This window comes from Manacus candei, unplaced genomic scaffold (genome assembly GCF_025592945.1).
Source record: "Manacus candei isolate 608988 ecotype Guabito, Panama unplaced genomic scaffold, ASM2559294v1 h1tg000050l, whole genome shotgun sequence".
Lineage (NCBI taxonomy): Eukaryota > Metazoa > Chordata > Aves > Passeriformes > Pipridae > Manacus > Manacus candei.
This window is the reverse complement of record NW_026138098.1, coordinates 6,485,348-6,504,212: the sequence shown is the minus strand read 5'-3', so window position 1 is coordinate 6,504,212 and position 18,865 is coordinate 6,485,348.

Below are 18,865 nucleotides of genomic sequence, written 5' to 3'. Positions count from 1 at the left end.
ACTGGATGAGCTTTCAGGTCCCTCCCAACCCAATCCATTCCAGGGTTCTATGATTCCATTCTGTCTGAGAGCAGAGTTTTCCTACCTGGATTCCTCACCTCACTGAAGAACCATCTCTCACCAGGTAGTTGTAGTTCACTTATCCAACAGTTCCCATCCTGCTTCCCACTGGCTCTCATGGGACGTCTGTGGGACATTTGGGACCCAACATCCCAGAAGAGCAGAGCTTTGGGAAGTATTTTCTTCCTGCAAGGAGACTGAAGAAAGCAGCCATGAGAACTTGTTCCATAAACAGCAACATCACCCTATACCCCACCATCCCAATTAATATTATGGGGAAACAGTGTGAGTTCTGCATGGAAAATCCCTAAAAACAAGCAGGGAATTTATGAGGAGAAGCAGCATCTTGACTAAAAGGCTGTTGGTTTCTGCTTTTGGCTGGGACAGGCTCCTAATGAGCTTCAAGGAAATTAATCCTCCCTATCCTGTGGATATTTTAACAGAGATAGAGACTAAGGGCAGCTCTTCTTCTCAAGAAAACACCCCCTGCTGCTGATTGAGGAATATTAAGAAGCTTAAATAAATGTTTCCTCTTGTTGTACCCTGGAACCTCTGCAGCACATGGAGAAGCACAGGAGGTACCACTGGCTCAAAAAAAAACCAGGAAACAAAATCATAGTGCATTGGAACCGCTGTCATGAACAAGTTGTAACAATTTAATTCATTATTGAAAGCTAAATTTTCCATGTTTTCAGCAAGTTCCTGTGCCCTTTGGGATAGATTGTGTAGCTCAAACCACCAGCTACGGCCCCTCCAGCAATAAAATGTTAATAGACTGAAACTTTTCAATTGCCTTGCTGTGAATGTGATGCAGTTTAATTTTATAAGGTGCCATCAATAATACATAAAAAATATTGTAAAACATAATGTGATTATTTTAATTCCTAGAAGCAGGACTAGGGAAACAGGGGATGAAGTGCAACACTAAGCAGGTGCTAAATGCAATTATTTATTCCTAGTAAACTCCACCTGCCCAGAGCTGGGCAGACCCTGCCTGTGCAAACACCTTGTTTCAACAACCACCTCCCTTCCTTTAGTTGTCGTGTCCAGAGGGGTTGTGGATTCCATCCCTGGAAGTGTCCAAGGCCAGGCTGGACAGGTCTTGGAGAACCTTGGTCTAGTAGAAGGTGTCCCCACCCCCAGCAGGAGGTGGAACTGGTTGAGCTTCAAGGTCCCTTCCAACCCAAACCATTCTGGGATTCTATGGTAATTAAATCATAGTCCTACAAGACTCCCTCTGATTTTGAAGGTTAATTAACTGTGCAGGAAATAGGTTTTTAAAGTCTGTCCTTCAACCAAAAACTGCTTTTAGGGCAGAAGCTGATGCTTGAGGGAATATTTTTCCATTATCCACACAAGCTCTGATCTCTGGTCCAATGATGGAATGGGAACACATGAGGGACTTGTCACTGGGGACAGGCACAAGTGTAAAAAGAAGCAGTTTCTTAAAGACATTTTCACCTCTGGATGGCTCTGATCCTTGGTGACAGAAGTGGGACAGCAGAGACCTGCAGTCAGCAGTGTTCTGAAAATCCATTCTGCATAAAACACTGTCCTGCTTTGTCCGTGGCCACGATTCCCAGGGATGAAATCAGCCGCCTTCATTCAACCAGGTTGCATCAACCAGATATGAGGGACCAGGTTGCACCAGATGTGGTGGCTGCAGCCAGACACCCTCTACCTCCTCCTGGGCCCATTTTGGGATCTATCACAGAAGTCTCAAACTTAGTGAAAGGACATGAAACAATTTAAGGGAAGGGGAAATATGAGGAGAAGGCTTTTAAACAGCTTGGGATTTTGCTGCAGGACAGATCCCTGTTAGAAAGTATCAATGTAGAATTTGGCTCTCCCTCATGTCCCTGGAATAGCAGGGGAGGCACTGAGTGTTCAACTACTGACTGACTTTTAGTTTATTATCTTTTCACTAAAAATGTAAATTATTGAGTATTTATTTAATGTATTCATATGTAATTGGCATATAATCTTTATTTTGGCACCTGGTGTCCCAGCCCATGGCAGGGGGGTGGGAACCAGGTGACATTTAAGGTACCCTCCAACCTAAACCAGGCTGTGATTCTCTGAGCTGTAAGAACCCAAATCCAAGCCCAAACCTGCTCTGTCATTCAAGTCCAACTAAAGCTATTTATTTATGATTTAATGTGATGAGAACTCACATCATAAAGCTCATACAACATAAGGTGAGAGATCATAGAACCAGAGAATATCCTGAGTTGGAAGGACCCACAAGGATCATCCAGTCCAACTCCTGGCCTTGCACAGAAACCCCAGCAATCTCACCTTGTGCCTGAGAGAGTTGTCCAAACACTTTTTGACTGTGATTTCTCATTACAAAGCAGAGCCCAGAGAACCATTGAGCCACTCCAGCCCTCCCAGGGCAGTCAGGAGAGATATTTCTGTGTTGAAACAAGGCCAACACACCCTCCAGTTGTGTCCAGCAGCATAAATACATTTTGCCAGCGAGGCTCCCTTTGCTGACCATATCAGCACTTTTCTCTGGCACAAACTTGCCCAAGTGCATTATTGACAGAAATAACAGAAAACTGGGTAGCAGGAGGAAATCTGGGACAGGTCCTCCGGCAACATGAGCAGCCTCCCTGCACTTAAAGCACTCACAAAAGAATGGTCTGAAAAGGACCTGACAAATGGTTTTATTTAAAAATAAAACCTGATACTCACATCTGCAGATCTTTCCAAGCCAACATGCCCCACAAATGTGGTCTCCAAAAGGGGACGTGGAGGTGCTCAGGCACCTGAGATGAACTGACAGGTGGACACAAATCAGACCTAAAAAATCCCAGACATCAGTCTTGGACTTGAATCAGCCCTGCCTGCTGCAGGTTTAAACACACCATACACGTTTTTATCCAGGAAAGCTTTTAGAAGAAGAACCTGGACTGAAACATTCCGAGAAGTGGATCCACAAATAAAGCTCTTCCCGTAAGTGGCTTCTCTGAGCATCTCATGTGAAAAGGGAGCCGGGCAGATTTGTGGCTGATGGGCTGGGTTGTGACATCTGGAGTCAGATCAGAACCTGACATAAGAGATCCAATCTGACAGGATGCATCAGCTTAAGATGCAGCAAGTGAAGGCTTAAAAATATGTTTTTCTCTTGGCTCTGCAGTTTTGACAAAAGCTCCTCTCCCACAAGTGGCCCATCAGGTGCTCCGCCTTCAGCTCTTGGCTGGCTTTCCCTGCAGGCTGGGCACACACCTGGATGGCTCTCCTCACACAAAATATGATGCATTTACTGACATTTCACACTGTACGTTCCCACTTCAATACCCACATCACTGACTGTGTTTTCTTGTGGATAATAAACTCCGATTAAATAACACCCGTGACAGTGACACATCGAGTGTGTGATGTGCCAGCTCTGTCCTCCCCCTTAACACGGCTTTGTATCACTTGGGATGACAGGTTTTGACTTGAATAGGAGCCTCATCTCCATACCTTTGGCCAGGCTCCTTCCTGCAGTGATTCCACAAACCCTTGTCTCACAAAAGCACAGTGACTCAAATTACCTTCTCCATCCACAACACACAAACCTTCATACAACACATGGAGCATCCTCTTAAAATTAAGCCTATTTTGTACCATCCCTCATGTGCAGCCACTTCCATTCTATCAATACATGGAAGAGACTAAACAGACACAGTTTGCATCCCAAAGAGGCAGAGCTGTGAGGTAAACCCAACAGATCTATAAGGATAACTTGCAGTTAGTTAATCCCTTCTCATTATGGCAGAGCAGATCCCCAGTGACTTCCCCATTACTCCATCAGGTGTGATTGTGTCAAGAGAAAAGCAGCTGAGCCTAAAGAGGAAGTAAAACCCAGGTAAAGGATTTAGATTGATTTGCTTATTAGCATCAGAATTTGGGTTAGGAAGTGTGGAAGTGAAGGGGCAGCACCATCTCTGCTCTGTGTGAGCAGTGACAGGACCAGGGAATGGCTGGAGCTGTGTCAGGGGAGGGTTAGATTGGATTTCAGGAAAAGGTTTTTCCCCCAGAGGGTGGTTGGGCACTGAACAGGCTCCCCAGGGCAGTGGTCACAGCACCAGGGCTGCCAGAGCTCAAGGAGCGTTTGGACAGCACTGTCAGGGACAGGGTGGGATTGTTGGGGCGTCTGTGCAGGGCCAGGAGTTAGACTGGATGATCCTTGTGGATCCCTTCCAACTCAGGATATTATATGACTGTGATTCTAAGACCCCTTTTCCCCTTGCAGAGCACCCACATCCAGCTCTTCGTGTTGGCTCTGACCTCAGGAGATCCTTTTGGGGGCTGTTCTGAATAATTTTCAATTCTCAAAAGCTAATTTTGTCTTTGTTAGCATGGAAGTCACCAAACCAAAACATAAAGGCTGTTAGTGAGGATTTCTCTCCAATTTCTTGGTGCAACTTCAAAAATTAAAAGCTGAAGAGCAGTTGGTGGTATCCTGTACCCTCCCCTGAGGCAGAGGGTTTATAGAGAAAAAGCACCAGAACAGAACAATACCAATATTGGTCAAGGGTAAAGTGACAGAGGTTCTTCATTCAGTGGTGATCAAGGCAATGATCAGTCAGAACAACAGCCTTGACCTCATCTCTTATTTAACTTTGTGCAGCAGGTTTTGATGCCATCCAAGACTGGATGGCAGAGTGACATGAGGACTCCTGTGATCACAATAAATGAGTCAGAATGACACGTGAGTGTTGAACTGGCCCACAAATAATGTCAGGTATAACCCAGCTTATCTGGGCTGCTGCCAGCATCTCCCCAGTGTCTGCTCCTGGAGGCATCTGCTGTACTTGCTCACAAGAATCTCCAAGACCTATAACAGAGCTCAAATCCCCAATCCAATTTCCAACCCACATCACAGAGTCATAGAATCACTAAGGCTGGAAAAGACTTCCAAGACCGAGTCCAACCTGTGACCAAACACCACCATCTCCACTAAACCTTATCACTAAGTGCCACTTCTCTTTGTTTTTTGAACACTTCCAGGGATGGTGGTTCCACTTGAACCATCATGAGAAACACCACCATGTACCAAGAAGTCCATGTAGCTACTCTGGAAAGGTTTTGGGATGAAGTTTTCAGTTTGGGATGAGGTTTTCAGCTTATGCAAACACCCACTGCTTCCCTGAAATCTGTCCCTCCCTTCAGTTAACAAGGACCCAGCACAGGAGACGCTGCCCTGGAATGTTGTTGCTGCTCTGCTTTACAGTGCAATTGCCAAAATGTAAAAGAAACATGTTTTCTGCATGAGAAATGTGTTTCTAGCTCAGGCAAGGAAAGAAAGCTTCATTTTCTCTAAAGAATAGTTGGAAAATTGGATATTTCTGAAAAAATGAGCTCTGTGAATATCAACCAGCTGAGTCCCCAAAGATCAGCGGTTTCCCAAGAAAAGCTCAATGGATCTTGACAGCCACAGAGTATGAATAATTCCTGAAATAATTACCAAGGGAAGTAAATAGGTGGCTCAACAATTTAAAGTATGAGGCTGTGAGGGACTAATTGCAGGGAGACAAATCTGAGCTGGGAGCCACTCCATGCAGTCCAGTGACACTGAATGTTGGAGTCCCCATCCCTGGAGGAGTTTAAAAGCCGTGTGGATGTGGCACTTGGGGACATGGGTAAGTGGTGAGTTGGCAGTGCTGGGGGAATGGTTGGATTTGATGGTCTTAGAGGGCTTTTCCAGTGACATCTCACTGAACTCTGTCCATCCCATGGGGTCACAGATGGTGAGATGCCCTGGCAGCAGATCCCCAGGCCCCCCATCATCCAGCCCTGTCACTCCCCTGAGCAAAGCCTGGCCCTTTGGCAGCATTCACACAGTGATTTTGAGATGTTCATAGGAAGTTAAGTTGTGCTCAAAATTCATGAGATCTAACACATCATTTGGCACTAAAGATAGTTGGGCTGTGCCAGCACTTTGTCACCCCCAGAAGGGACCAAAGGAATAATTCCTCCACACAGGGCCAGGGGAAAGGAGGGATACGAGGAGCAAGGGCTGGGAAGGCTGTAATTTCCTGACCAGGAATCATAAGAGAAATTACTTTTACATCAATGATTGGCGGGGGCTTATAAATATTTATGTAAAGCCTGGAAAAAACACATGGTATAAATAAAATATTTCTTAAAAGAGTTAAAAACTGACAAGTGCTTTGTGAGGAGCATGTGGGAGTTGGGTTTTTCTGGTCCTCCAAGCACTCACGTGGATCTGGCACTGCACTAAATCGTCCTAAGAGATACTGTGGAGGGGATAAAGGTCCAGGTTAAGGAGCTGTGTTAAGTGTTTCCCTCCCTCTGTGCCCCACAGGCCCTCACTGTCCCTGCCCTGCCCTCTCAGCAGGTTCTCACACACATAAGGCTTCTCTACCAGCACACAATCAGTGAGGAAACATCCCCTCAGCCAAGTCAGGTCCCTTACAGAGAGTTATTTACTCAATATGGGGCTGAGTCAGGAGGGCTTGAATCACCTGGTCGTGGTGTGAGTGCTCAGAAAGGTTTCTGTGTCCTCTGGGGAACATCTCTCTCCAAAGCTCTGCTCCTGGCAAAGGTCTCAGTTTGGAGACAAATCCAGTGCACAGGGAATTTAGGCAGAACCTGCTCTGTGCACATCAGCATTTATTTGTGCAGCTGAGATGGAGATGTTCCCCAAACCTTTTCCCTTCTCTTTGCACACCAAAGGCTGGACTTTCAGCTCCAGAGCTCACTGCCAGTACAACCTTGGTCTATTGCTAATATTTCAATTTTTTCCTTCACATTTATAGAATCACAGCATGGTTTGAGTTGAAATGACCCTAAAGATCACCCAGTTCCATCCCCAGGGGCTCCTTCCACCAGACCAGGTTGCTCCAAGCCCCATCCAGCCAGGCCTTGGACACCTTCAGCTTCTCCTCCCACACCAAGAAGTTTCAGGAAAACCAAATCTGTTTGCCAGAAAAGTAATAATAATAATAATAATAATAATAATAACAACAATTTATACTGACACTTGAGGAATTCCTATGAGATTTAGAAGTTCAGACAACGAATTCAAATATCTTTAGTCCAACAGAATAATTGGGCAATTGGTTCCTTACCTTGTGCTTGAGTTTATGGTGCATGTCAGGAATGTTGTTTTAGGGTGACCACACTGAGGTGCTGCCTGCAGCCTTTTGATATCCCTGTCCAGGGGAGAAACACCACCAAAGTACCTGACTTCCCTGAAAACATGGATTTGAATATATATATGCGAACAAAAAACCTCATTTTTCACCTCAGACATGTCATTAATAGAAAAACCACACCAGCTTGTTCTAAACTGGTCTGCTCTGAACAATTCTGTGCTGTTCATATCTGTGTTTTCACTTTTGCAAAAGAAGTTTAAACCAAAATAATCTGACCAAAAGAAGTAATTTTGTTTGTTAAACACTGTTTTCAAGTCTACTTTGTTTCAACCCACTCCCTGTTAGCTCCATGCAGACCTTGTTTTCCTTTTCTTTCAGACTCAGGATACACTTAGGTAATACATATATATAAATATTACATTATAAATATATAGAAATAAAATTTTTATTATCACCTGGATGTAGTAATTTGTAATATAATATATAATTCATATTATATATATATACACATATATATGTAATTAATTTGTAATCTTACCTTTCCTTTGTGCTGCTAGATCTAACTTATCCCAGGCTACCTGGGACAGATGTTAGTTAGGTATTAACTAAAATCACATGGGTTAAAATTAAGAGAGGGAAAATGAGCTTCTTAAATCCTGGGGAATGTCACTATGGGGAATATCTGCTTTTTTTTAAGTAGTTCAGCTGCCTGACTCAGGAGTTCACATCAACACTTCATCCTTCCTCACTTCATTACTCTCAGCCTTCGGACACTTAAAATATATATACATTTAATCTCTTCTACTCCAGCACTATCAGGAGCTCATTAAAGCTTCCAGCTCATTAGCCTGCAGGGCTCCATGCCTATAACAAAGCCATTACACAGAAATTGCTACTTCCACAAGTGCTTTGTGCTAATATTCCAATTTCTGGGACAAAAAAAAGCAGGAGGGTTTATTTATGTGAAGGATCAGGAGATATCTCTCTTCCATGGAATCCATTCCTGACTCTGAGAGGGGAACAGCCACACAGTGTAAGAATGAGACAATGTCAGTCCTTGAATCCCAACTCACAGGTTGTTCCCCACTTTGGGTTTCCACTCTCAGGCCAACTCAATCCAGCTGCCCCTAAGTTTAAACTGGGAGAGGAAATCCACTTTTTTTGGAGACTTTTAAGCTGATGTTCTGTGTGGCCTAACCTGAACTGACTCATAGAGTAGAATAAACTGAAATCTCCAAGCGCCTTCTTGGAGCTCGTGTTTCAATAGTGGAGCCACTGCTGGGAATAATTCTGTCACAGCTTTTGGGAGCTTTTCTTTGTCAACATGACACACTTCCAGCTTGGGATTTGAGGCAGAGGATTTTTTCCCCCCACATGAGGAGGACGTAAGGAGTCTCTCCTAAAAACAATCCCCACAGCCTTATGGAAGGCATTTCCAAAATGGAAGGTTTTGGGTTTTATCCACTCTGATTTCACCTTCAACTCCCCTGGAAATGTGTCCTTCTTCTGAATAAAAAAAAAATACACAGTGCACAGCCAAGACGTGGTCCAGAAGGGGATTCCTGACTCAACAGGGAGTTACATAGGAAAGATAGTGGCAATATCCCTGTTTTGTTTTGCTTCCCAGACAATGCTCCATCCTTTGGGGTCTTCAGTGTACATTTGTTTCTGCAGATGCCCTTAGAGACTGAGCAGCAGAGAAAGGCTGTTTGTTTACTGGGGCAGGGAGGCACAAACAAGGCTTAGGATGCAAGCAATCTACATTTATAGAAACTTTCTGAAATGAATTTGCTTTCCCTCAGATTCCCACTGCCATCCCTGGTAGCAGAATAACCTTACAGCATGCAAGGAGTCCAATAAAGCCATTCACTTCTAACTCCTCCTTGGGCACCTCCTTTGCCACTGCAAATCTGCAGAGAGAGAAACCAAGGAAAAATAATAACAAAACAAAAGAAAACAAACAAACAACAAAATAAAAAGGACACCAAAAAACCACAAATCACATACGAGTCTCAAAATTCACAGTATTTTGAGTTTGTAACAAAGTGTGGGAATGTTTTCACTGCTTTCATATCCAGAAGCACCTTAAAGTGCTCCAGGATCACTCTCATACCACTGGCATATCCAGCTCCTGTGATAACCCCCTTTGGCTGATTGGCAAAGAAAAATCTCTGCTTCTTGTCCCAGTGAATAATCTGGGTAATGAGAAAACTCAATTTCTCCTGGAGTTAAGGAATGAGATGTTGCGTGACTTTGACAATGGTTTAAAGAGTGTTTATGCAGCTGCCCAGCTCAGAGCCATAACCCACATTGACTTCTCCTTTTAACTCCTTACCAAGCTTTTAGACCTTCAGTGGATATTTATGAATCCCAACGTTACTAATCAATAGATCCTCCTCACTGAAAAACAGGATCAGCAAATTAGCAACTTGAGAAACTCCTTTAAGCCCATTGTCTCACATCTGAACGGCACTGATTTGGATTTATCATGGCATCATGGGATGGTTTGGGTTGGAAGGGACCCCAAAGATCATCCAACCCCTGCCACGGGCAGGAACACCTTCCACTAGCCCAGGTTGCTCCAAGGCCCGTCCAACCTGGCCTTGGACACTTCCAGGGATGGGGCACCCACAGCTTCTCTGGTCAACCTGTGCCAGGGCCTCACCACCCTCACAGGGATGTTTTCTTCCCAATATCCGATGTAACCCCGCACACACCATTTCATTCAGCAGATCCAGACTAAAACAGTGACTGGGTTATCCATGACCTTGTGCCACTGCTCTGTCATTACTCAAATCCTAAGCAGTGAGATAAAGTTCATCCAATATCATTTCTTAAACCCTTCAAGAAAACAGAGGGAACAGCTCACCTCTGCGGCTTTGCCATGACACTGATCACTTGGGGCTGTCCCCACAAATCCCTCACAACACTGAGCACTTACAAAGCAGGTGCTGAACACTCAGTGATTAATCCTCCCAAAGAGCCCAGGAGATCCGAAATAGATATTGGCTTCCTTATCTATGGAGAGTGAAACAGATAGTGAGGATTAGGCCATAAACTGCCCCAGGGGCCCATCTGACGCCCTGCTTTAGTCACTAATCCTTTATCATCTCTGCTCTCAAATCTAGGCTGATGACAGTATCTTAAGCCTCACTTTAAAAGGCAGGTACAGAGCTGTGGAACAGCTATTGCTGTCACTGGAGAAGGCATTACCTTCTCCTCTCAACAGCAAGAGCTGGTGTGACCCAGTTATGAGGAAAAGGTTCTTCCCCCAGAGGGTGGTCAGGCACTGAACAGGCTCCCCAGGGCAGTGTTCACAGCCCCAAGGCTGCCAGAGCTCAAGGAACATTTGGACAATGCTCTCAGGGACAGGGTAGGATTCTTGGCATGTATGTGGAGGGCCAGGAGTTGGACTCCATGGTCCTCGAGGGTCCCTACCAGCTCAGGAGATTCTATGACTCTGGGGTTCTGTGACTCAGGGCTGAAAGCCAGCTGCAGCCCAAGGAGGGCAGTGAAGGTCCTGAGCTGGCTCAGGCATCCACAGCATCTCCACACCTCAGGGCTGACAGAACTGCAGCTCCCAGCACTCCTGGTGACATCTATCAAACACAGAAACCTGCTCTGAAAGTTGAGATGCAGCATTTTACACACACCCTGTGACTGTCTCCTCTCCTGCTGCCCACTCTGGAATGAGGGAGGACATAAAAATGTATTGGTTTTCCACTTTCTAAGCAGCACCCCACTGACATTTTGGGGGCAAATGCCTGGATCCAGCTCCTCTGGTCGCCCAGCAAAGCCCATGTTGAGTGCAACAGGATGACCAAGGCACATGTCCTCTGCAAGTGGCAGGAGCTGCTGCCTGATGACATTTCTCCCTGGACAGAGCAGCACCTCCCTCTGTTCTCTTTTCTCCTGCTGAAATCCCAGCCTGAGAAGTACTGGAGGCCTTCTTGGGAAGGCAGGAGTTACTGGTGGGCAGGGTTGTCTGCTCAAGCACTGCCATCTGGCCTTTCTCCTTGCATGCTGATTTTTTTAAGGTTGAGGCCTTTAAGATTGTCAAGTCCAGCCATCAACCAGAACCACCACCATGTTCACCACTAAACCATGTCCTTAAGTGCCACATCCACAAACTTTTTGAACACATCCAGGGATGATGACTCCACCACTGCCCAAGGCAGACTGTTTAATGCTTGACAACCTTTTCTGTGAAGAAATATTTCCTAAAATCCCATCTAAACCTACCCTGGTGCAACCTGAGCCTGTGTCCTCTTGTCCTGTCACTTGTTGCCTAGGAGAAGCTGGTGGATGCCTGAAATAGGGGTGGTTTATAAAGGAAATACAAAGAATTACTTAATCAAGACTTTCAGGGTTGGGATTTTATACACCAACAGCATCTTTTTCTTTCTCAGATTGTAACATTTGGGCACAGCTGCACCTACCACACCACGTAAACTGCAGCACACAAAGACCATTCACATCACAGTTTCTTCATGATAATCCCCAGAAGAAGAGATATATTGTATGAATTCCACCTGTGGGATCTAAACCAAATCCTTTTGATTAATCATATGCTATTAATGGCAATGGTAATGAGCATGGCACTAAGCATTCCATAAAATATGTAAAGCCTGGATGGCTCTCAATAGATCTTGGCAAGTGCCTCGTTTAACCTTCACAGCTCATGAAAAACTGTTCGAAGTTCTTCGTCTCAGACATGAAAACTATTGATTGTTTACAGCTTTGCATGACCTTTTCTGACAAGTGGGGGAAATTATGAGATATTCAGTTGTAATTCAATCACGGAATATGCTCTAAATTATGGCGGGTTTCAAAATGCCCATGTTGTTTCTGCACATTCATTTTAGCTCTGAGTCTCATCTAAGTCTTTGGAGAAGATATGTAGGAAACTATTTCAAACTGCAGTGCTCCTGAGTGCAGATAAAAGGTGTTTATATTTCAGAAGCATCAGGTCTGAAAAGTTGCTCATAACTATAACAAATATAAGTAATTTTAAGAACATCAATTAAACAAGACTTAGAACTTATATCTACATATATTTGTACACCAGATTTTGTAGCACATGAGCAAAGACCCTTCTGGAAAACCTGTGCAAAGACTTACCCAAACTCCCTGGAACTGTTTAACCACCACAGTGCCTTGCTGATATAAAATTTTAGTCTGAGAGCAACTGTAATCATCCACCTTGACACATTATCCTGAATTTGAGCCTCAAATGAAATCTTTCCTTCTCTGCTGATCAAATAACACACAGGCCTTCAAGAGTTAAAAAGACATGACAGCAATTTTTCTTCTCCTTTGGGTTCCCATTTATCTTCCTACTAATCATGTTTTCAGTTTCTTTTACTTCAAATCCTTCTCCTTATCAGAACCACACCTCCAATGACAGGGAATTATTGTCTCTTGCTACAGACCTATAATTACAAGCCATAAGCAACCACTGAAATGGATTTTGGGGAGCACAATGTTAAAGAAACACTGAGAAAGTGGGTTGTGTCAGAATAGATGTACAACTTGTTATGAATCATATCAGTGGGGCATGACTCTGTAGCTCCTGTACCTGACAGAGGTCATAGAATGGCCATTCCCTGGGGTCCTGTCACTGGTCACAGAGAGCAGAGATCCCTCATGAGGAAGCTGCAGACCCTGATGAGTCTCCCATTGGTCTCTTCTTCTCCAGCTGAACATTCCAACTGCCCTCAGCTGCTCCTTGTGTGGCCCCTCCAGACCCTTCATCTCCATAGCTCAGTGATTCTCCTCATTAAGTCTGAGCCCCTCGCAGTGGTTGAGGTCTCTTCAATATTCAGAGGGTGAAACTCCTCCCAGCCCTGCCCTGTGGAAGGAGCAGATGGATTTGAGGGCAGTACAAACTCAAACGACCTCTTTCCAGCAAAACTGAACTTTCCAGTTCAAATGGATGTTTCCACTGAGACTAGTAAGTAAATCATCCCTGGATTATGCAGCAGGATGTTCAGGAATCTCAGTGCCTGGAATGGGCAGGAACAACAAGGACCAATTACTGTTCAACTATCAGCTGTGAAAAACCTGTCTGTATTCAGGATTTTTAACAGACCAAAGCCATTATAGTTTTACAGCAGCGCCAGACCCTTTAGTGTGCATTACAGAAAAAACATTCAGTCCTATTTTTAGGTATAAACAGTAGATTTATCACATTCACACCCAAATCTGTGGAGGGGAACATGCCAACTCACCCAGATGATACTGCTCATCACCATCATCATCATTTCTTGTGAAAGGCAGAGCTCTGATGAGTCACTTGAATGCCTCAAATCCCAACTTTTACTATTATTTATGTCCCACTGTATGTCTATATTTTATCATTTCTATTTTGGCTCGAGCATTCAAGTAATTTGTGGAAAGAAAAAGTTTAATTCAATAGGTGTTGGTTTGGAAAGAGTCCCAGAATATCTGCCAAAATAAAACCTGCTTATAAAACCTGCTTCCTCTCTGCAAAGGCAGGATGAGTTTCCTTCACTGAAATGGGCACATTAAAAGCTTTTTACATGTTGTAAATTGTTAAATCTTATTAGTTGCAAACGAATCACAGGCTCACATTGAATCAGAGATGGCCCAACAGGGCATCCCTTAACGAACAGTGACAGTTCCACTCTGCCAGAAGCCCAGCCCAGCACCCTCCCAGGCAGCAGCTCTGCCAGAGCCCACGAAAAAACAACTGGTTGGAGCAGCAGAAGACAAAAGTGAATGCTAATTATTAATTAGTAGAGCTCCAGGCAATTGTGTAACTATCAATGGGAAGCTCAGACAGAGACATGCCAAGCCAGGCAGAGAGGGAGGCAGAGTGACAGGATGTGGGGCCAGGCCTGACACCAGCATTGCTCCAGTCCTGGGGGAAATTACACCTTTCATGTCCATTTACATCTGATGAAACAGGGAAGTGCAATAAAGAAGAATAATGATCCAGCCCCACTAAAGGAGCTCAGCGTGACCTGCCTCCTGCTCCCAGGCATCCCTTCCACCATCAGTTAAAGTCTCTGGCACAGATGAAGTACAACAACATCAAAAATTGATGTCTTGAAAACCAGGAATCTATTTGCTTTCTTTCAGTTCACTTCTTCACTGCAAACCTGGGGCAGAGAACAAGCTTTCCAGCCCATTCATCTAAGCTCCAGCCCCTGCCTCTCCTGGAACCCTTAGCTGGATTCAACCTGTGTTGTTACCAACAGCACCAGTTCAGAACTGGCTACACTGGTCCAAGTCTATTACAAGGTTTAACTCCAATATTTGTAATAATTTAAACCATGTTTGATGTATATGGTCAGGGAATGATGGTGGAATGAGAGCAATGGGTTGGGAAGGTGCTCAGTCATCGCTGCTGCCTCTCAATCTTCCCTCTCTCCCAACAAATCCACACTTGATTATACACAGTTGAACTTAATGCATTGATCATCATCTCTGTAATCAAATTTAATCACATATAGGTTATCAGAGATTTTGTTTGTTGTTTTTTAGGGTATTTCTTTTGTTGTTGTTATTTGTGTCTTTTTAAACATTTAAACAATTTAAGTAGTTTCTTTTCAAGAATATCAAAACCTGCCAAGATCATCAGTGTCTCCAGTTGTATAAATAACATTATAAACCCTGGTAATCATAGAACCATAAAATTACAGAATGGGTTGGAAGGGACCTCAGAGCCCCTCCAGACCCATCCCCTGCCATGGGCAGGGACCCCTTCCACTAGTGTCCAACCTGGCCTTGGACACTTCCAGGGATGAGGCAGCCACAGCTTCTCTGGGCAACCTGTGCCAGGGCCTCACCACCCTCATACTAAAAAACTTCCCCCTAAAACTGATGTACTTCTATCAAAATTGTCTTAAAACTAATTTGAGTTAAATATGACCACAGCAAGATGGCACTGCCAAACTTGCACAGATTTCTAGGAAAGCAGAAAGAAAAAGGAATTCACACAATTAAATGGAAATTGAAAAGAAAGCTGTAAAATTTAAGACTCAGTTTTGAACGTTATGAATATAAATGTTCCCTTTTTGACATGTTGAGTGTATGATTGAAGTTACAACAACATTGTTTCCATGGGTGCAATGTAGCACTGAACAGAATGTTTTTACAAGGAGATTGCATCGTAAAATTGCAGAATTGGATCCAGGCATAAATAAAAAAATCTCAAATATCCAACATCTTTTCCCTGCCTTTTTTACAACATTTCATTATTCCATAGCCAAACTCACTTGCAAATGCACTAGCTGAGATAAACAAAAAAGTTACAGAATTGAATTAAAAGAATATTATAAGTTCTGTTTTCACGGCACATTTTAAAGCTGCTTTCTGAGATCAGGGACAGTCACAGGTTAAGACACACCAGGGGATTTTGAGAGATGGTCTGTTCTACTGAGGGCTTTCTCCAATGCCAGCAATCCATAAAAGGTCATGGAATCACAGAATCATTAAGGTTGGAAAAAGCCTTTAAGATCATCAAGTCCAATGTCCATTAACACCTCCACAATGTGCACAATTAAATTGTGTCCTCAAGAGCCACATCCACATGTTTTTTGAACACCTCCAGGGATGAGGATTCCACCACCTCCCTGGGCAGCCCCTTTCAATGCCTGAACACCCTTTCCAGCAAGAAATTCCTCATCATGTCCAGCCTGAGCCTCCCCTGGTACAGCTTGAGGCCGTTTCCTCTCATCCTGTCCCTCGTTCCCTGGGAGCAGAGCCTGAGCCCCCCCAGCTCCCCCCTCCTGTCAGGGAGTTGCAGAGAGTGAGAAGGTCCCCCCTGAGCCTCCTTTTCTCCAGACTGAGCCCCCCCAGCTCCCTCAGCCACTCCTGGTGCTCCAGACCCTCCCCCAGCTCCGTTCCCTTCCCTGGACATGCTCCAGCCCCTTCTTGTCGTGAGGGGTCTAAAACTGACCTCAAGGATTTCAGGTGCAATATCAGAAACTTTGTTCTTGCAGAGCCTTATTCCCAGAGTATCCCATGCTGTGTGTGCAGGGGGAAGGCACAGACACTGTGCCATAACCCCCGAAAGTCATAAAACTAGAGAAGTTGTGTAGCCAAGGAAAATCTTTGTCCCACTTACACCGACAACAACAACTTCAGCCAAGGGCCCAGCGGTGCTGTGAGTCCAGAGAGGGAAGGATGGAAAACACCTTCCTCCCTTCTGCTACAGAATTCAACCAGTGTGAAGAGAAACCCCCAAATCCTGTGGGATTAGGAGTATGAGGCTGCAAATTTAACAAACCCAACACAGGAAAATTGATATGTCCAAGAATCTCGGAACATGCAGAGTTGGAAGGGACCCACAAGGATCATAATCCAGCTCCCAGCCCTGCGCAGGACCCTCCCCAAGAGTCACACTGTGTGTTAAGGGAAGGACAATCAGCTGTTAATCCACTAATACTGCCAATTAATTATTGTACCTATAACAAGATTGACGCACTGCTGTAACTCTCCAACTCACCTTTCACACATAATTTTAAGGAAGGTTTCTCCTCTGTGTCCTAGGACTTGCCAAATAAATATACTGCCCAATTCCTCAGGAGAAAATACCAACGATAAAGGGGTTTGTAGGATACAACACACCCTTCTTGGAGAGTTCAGGCACAGTAGCATGTGAAGAACTCACCTCTACCTGTGCCCAGGGACTGCACTGAGTCCTGTTTAATTCAATTAATGCATTATACAAGTTATATTACTTCATATCAGTCAGTCACTCAGTCAGTCATGGCTAGGTTTCAAGAAGGAAGATTAGGGAAGGGCTCTACCCACGTTTGCTGCAAGCACAAATTACTTCATATAAAACAACTCCAAATAGTTTGTGTTCTCTGATGTTTCATACACTTCACTATCAGAGCATATTTTTTTAGGTAAATGAGAAATTAATGCTCCACCATTTGTTTCTTGTCAGCGTGAATTTTTTCACTCAACTTTCATTTTACTAAATAACATCTTCCCCACAGCTCAGTCCCACTGTTCTCTGATCCAGAACAGTTAAAATTCACTGTTGTAGTTGGTTTATGCACCACATAACTTTACACATCCTTAAAGTCAAAGCATTCCAAGTATCTCTGAAAATGACACAGCCTGCCTGACAAAATTCCCATGGTTATTTCTCCTTTCCCAAATAAATCATCACAGAACAGCTCCTCCAGAGCAAGCACTGCACCCTTACTGAGTTAACCAACAAAACCTGATCTGCGGCTGTCTGACCATGGCTAAGAAAAGGATTTTCAAGTACTTTTTAGCCATTGATTTATTCTCCTGAGACTTAAACTCTTTATGTTAAAGAGGAACATTTAATATGAAGGGTTAAGCTGTACAGTCATAAAATCTATAGCACAGCAGCAAGAAAGTTGGTTGTTTCCTACCGATATTTCTAAATTCAAGTCTTAAGGCATTAGTAAACTTCAAAAAAATTAAAACACTAAACTCACCACCTTATTTCCTAAGAAATAACTTATTTCTACACATGATGGGCTCAGAAAGTGAGATGTGCTCTCCCTCTAGAGTTGTAGCTGAAGCCTGTAACAGATAGTGAGTGGAGTTATTCTGTTGGTGCTATTGGCTGCTATTCTTATTCACTCAAAAAGGGAAGTGGCCTTGAAAATCAATCTTTGCATCAAATCCTGTCACCAACATTTTCTTCAGCCTTGACCACTAGTCTAAATATGCCCAGGTACATTATAACATGTTTATTGAATTGCTCAAGCAAACCACTCACATAAGTCCGTATCTATATTGTCTCACAATTCATTATCTTTAGGCACATCTTTCTCTTCACTTTTGCCATTGTGATATAATCAAGAAATTTCGCCCTGAAGAGTTCAATTAAACCCCTCAGTGTTCTGAAAAGCTACAGGATCAGCATCACTCTTTTGAACAACACAGGAATAAAAAACATTTGCTTTGTGCTTGTTTAAATATATAAAGTGCAAGCAGGGGGAAAAAAATGAATAAAATCTCCAAGAGAAACAGCTCTCCAGTAAGAGCCATCTGCTCTCTGTGCCCTGTGGAAAACTCGGCTCCTCTCAGCTTGTCAGGAAATGGGAAGCAACCTTTGAGCTCCCAGAGCCAAAAGCCACGTGCTGCCCTGATCCTGGCACTCTGAAATGTCAGGGATAATCTCATTTCCATTTTGATGAATAATGTACAGAACAGCAAGTGGATGCACAGGAATTCTGCTGTGGGAACTGGGCAAGCTGGGTGGGAATCGAGGCATGAGAAAGAGAGATGACTGGGGGGTCAAGGAGCCTGAGGCCTCTCCATGCTGCAGGTATTTTACCTTTTTATGTTAGAAGAAAATGGGCTGAAATAACTAATTTGAGTGCAAATCCATTTGGTTGTCTAGTCCTTGCAGCTTCACTGCAGCTGTGCAAAGAGGAGGGAGTGTGGTGTTGAGGGGCAGCTCACAAGCCAAGGTGACGTTGGTGACATGGAGCTTTGGGCACTGACTGTCAGTCACAGCCCTGCAGGGCTCCAACTCCACGGGGAGCCTTCACTCCACATCCCTCTCAACCCCAGACTCATAGCAAGGATAAATCCTTGCTTACACACACCCAAAAATCACTTATAAATAACAAAGCACAGCATTGAAGGCGACACATCCCTTTGCATGCGGGAGGTTGTGCTGGAAGCCCTCAGTGAGGTCATGGGGTTGTTTCTGCAATTATATACTGGGG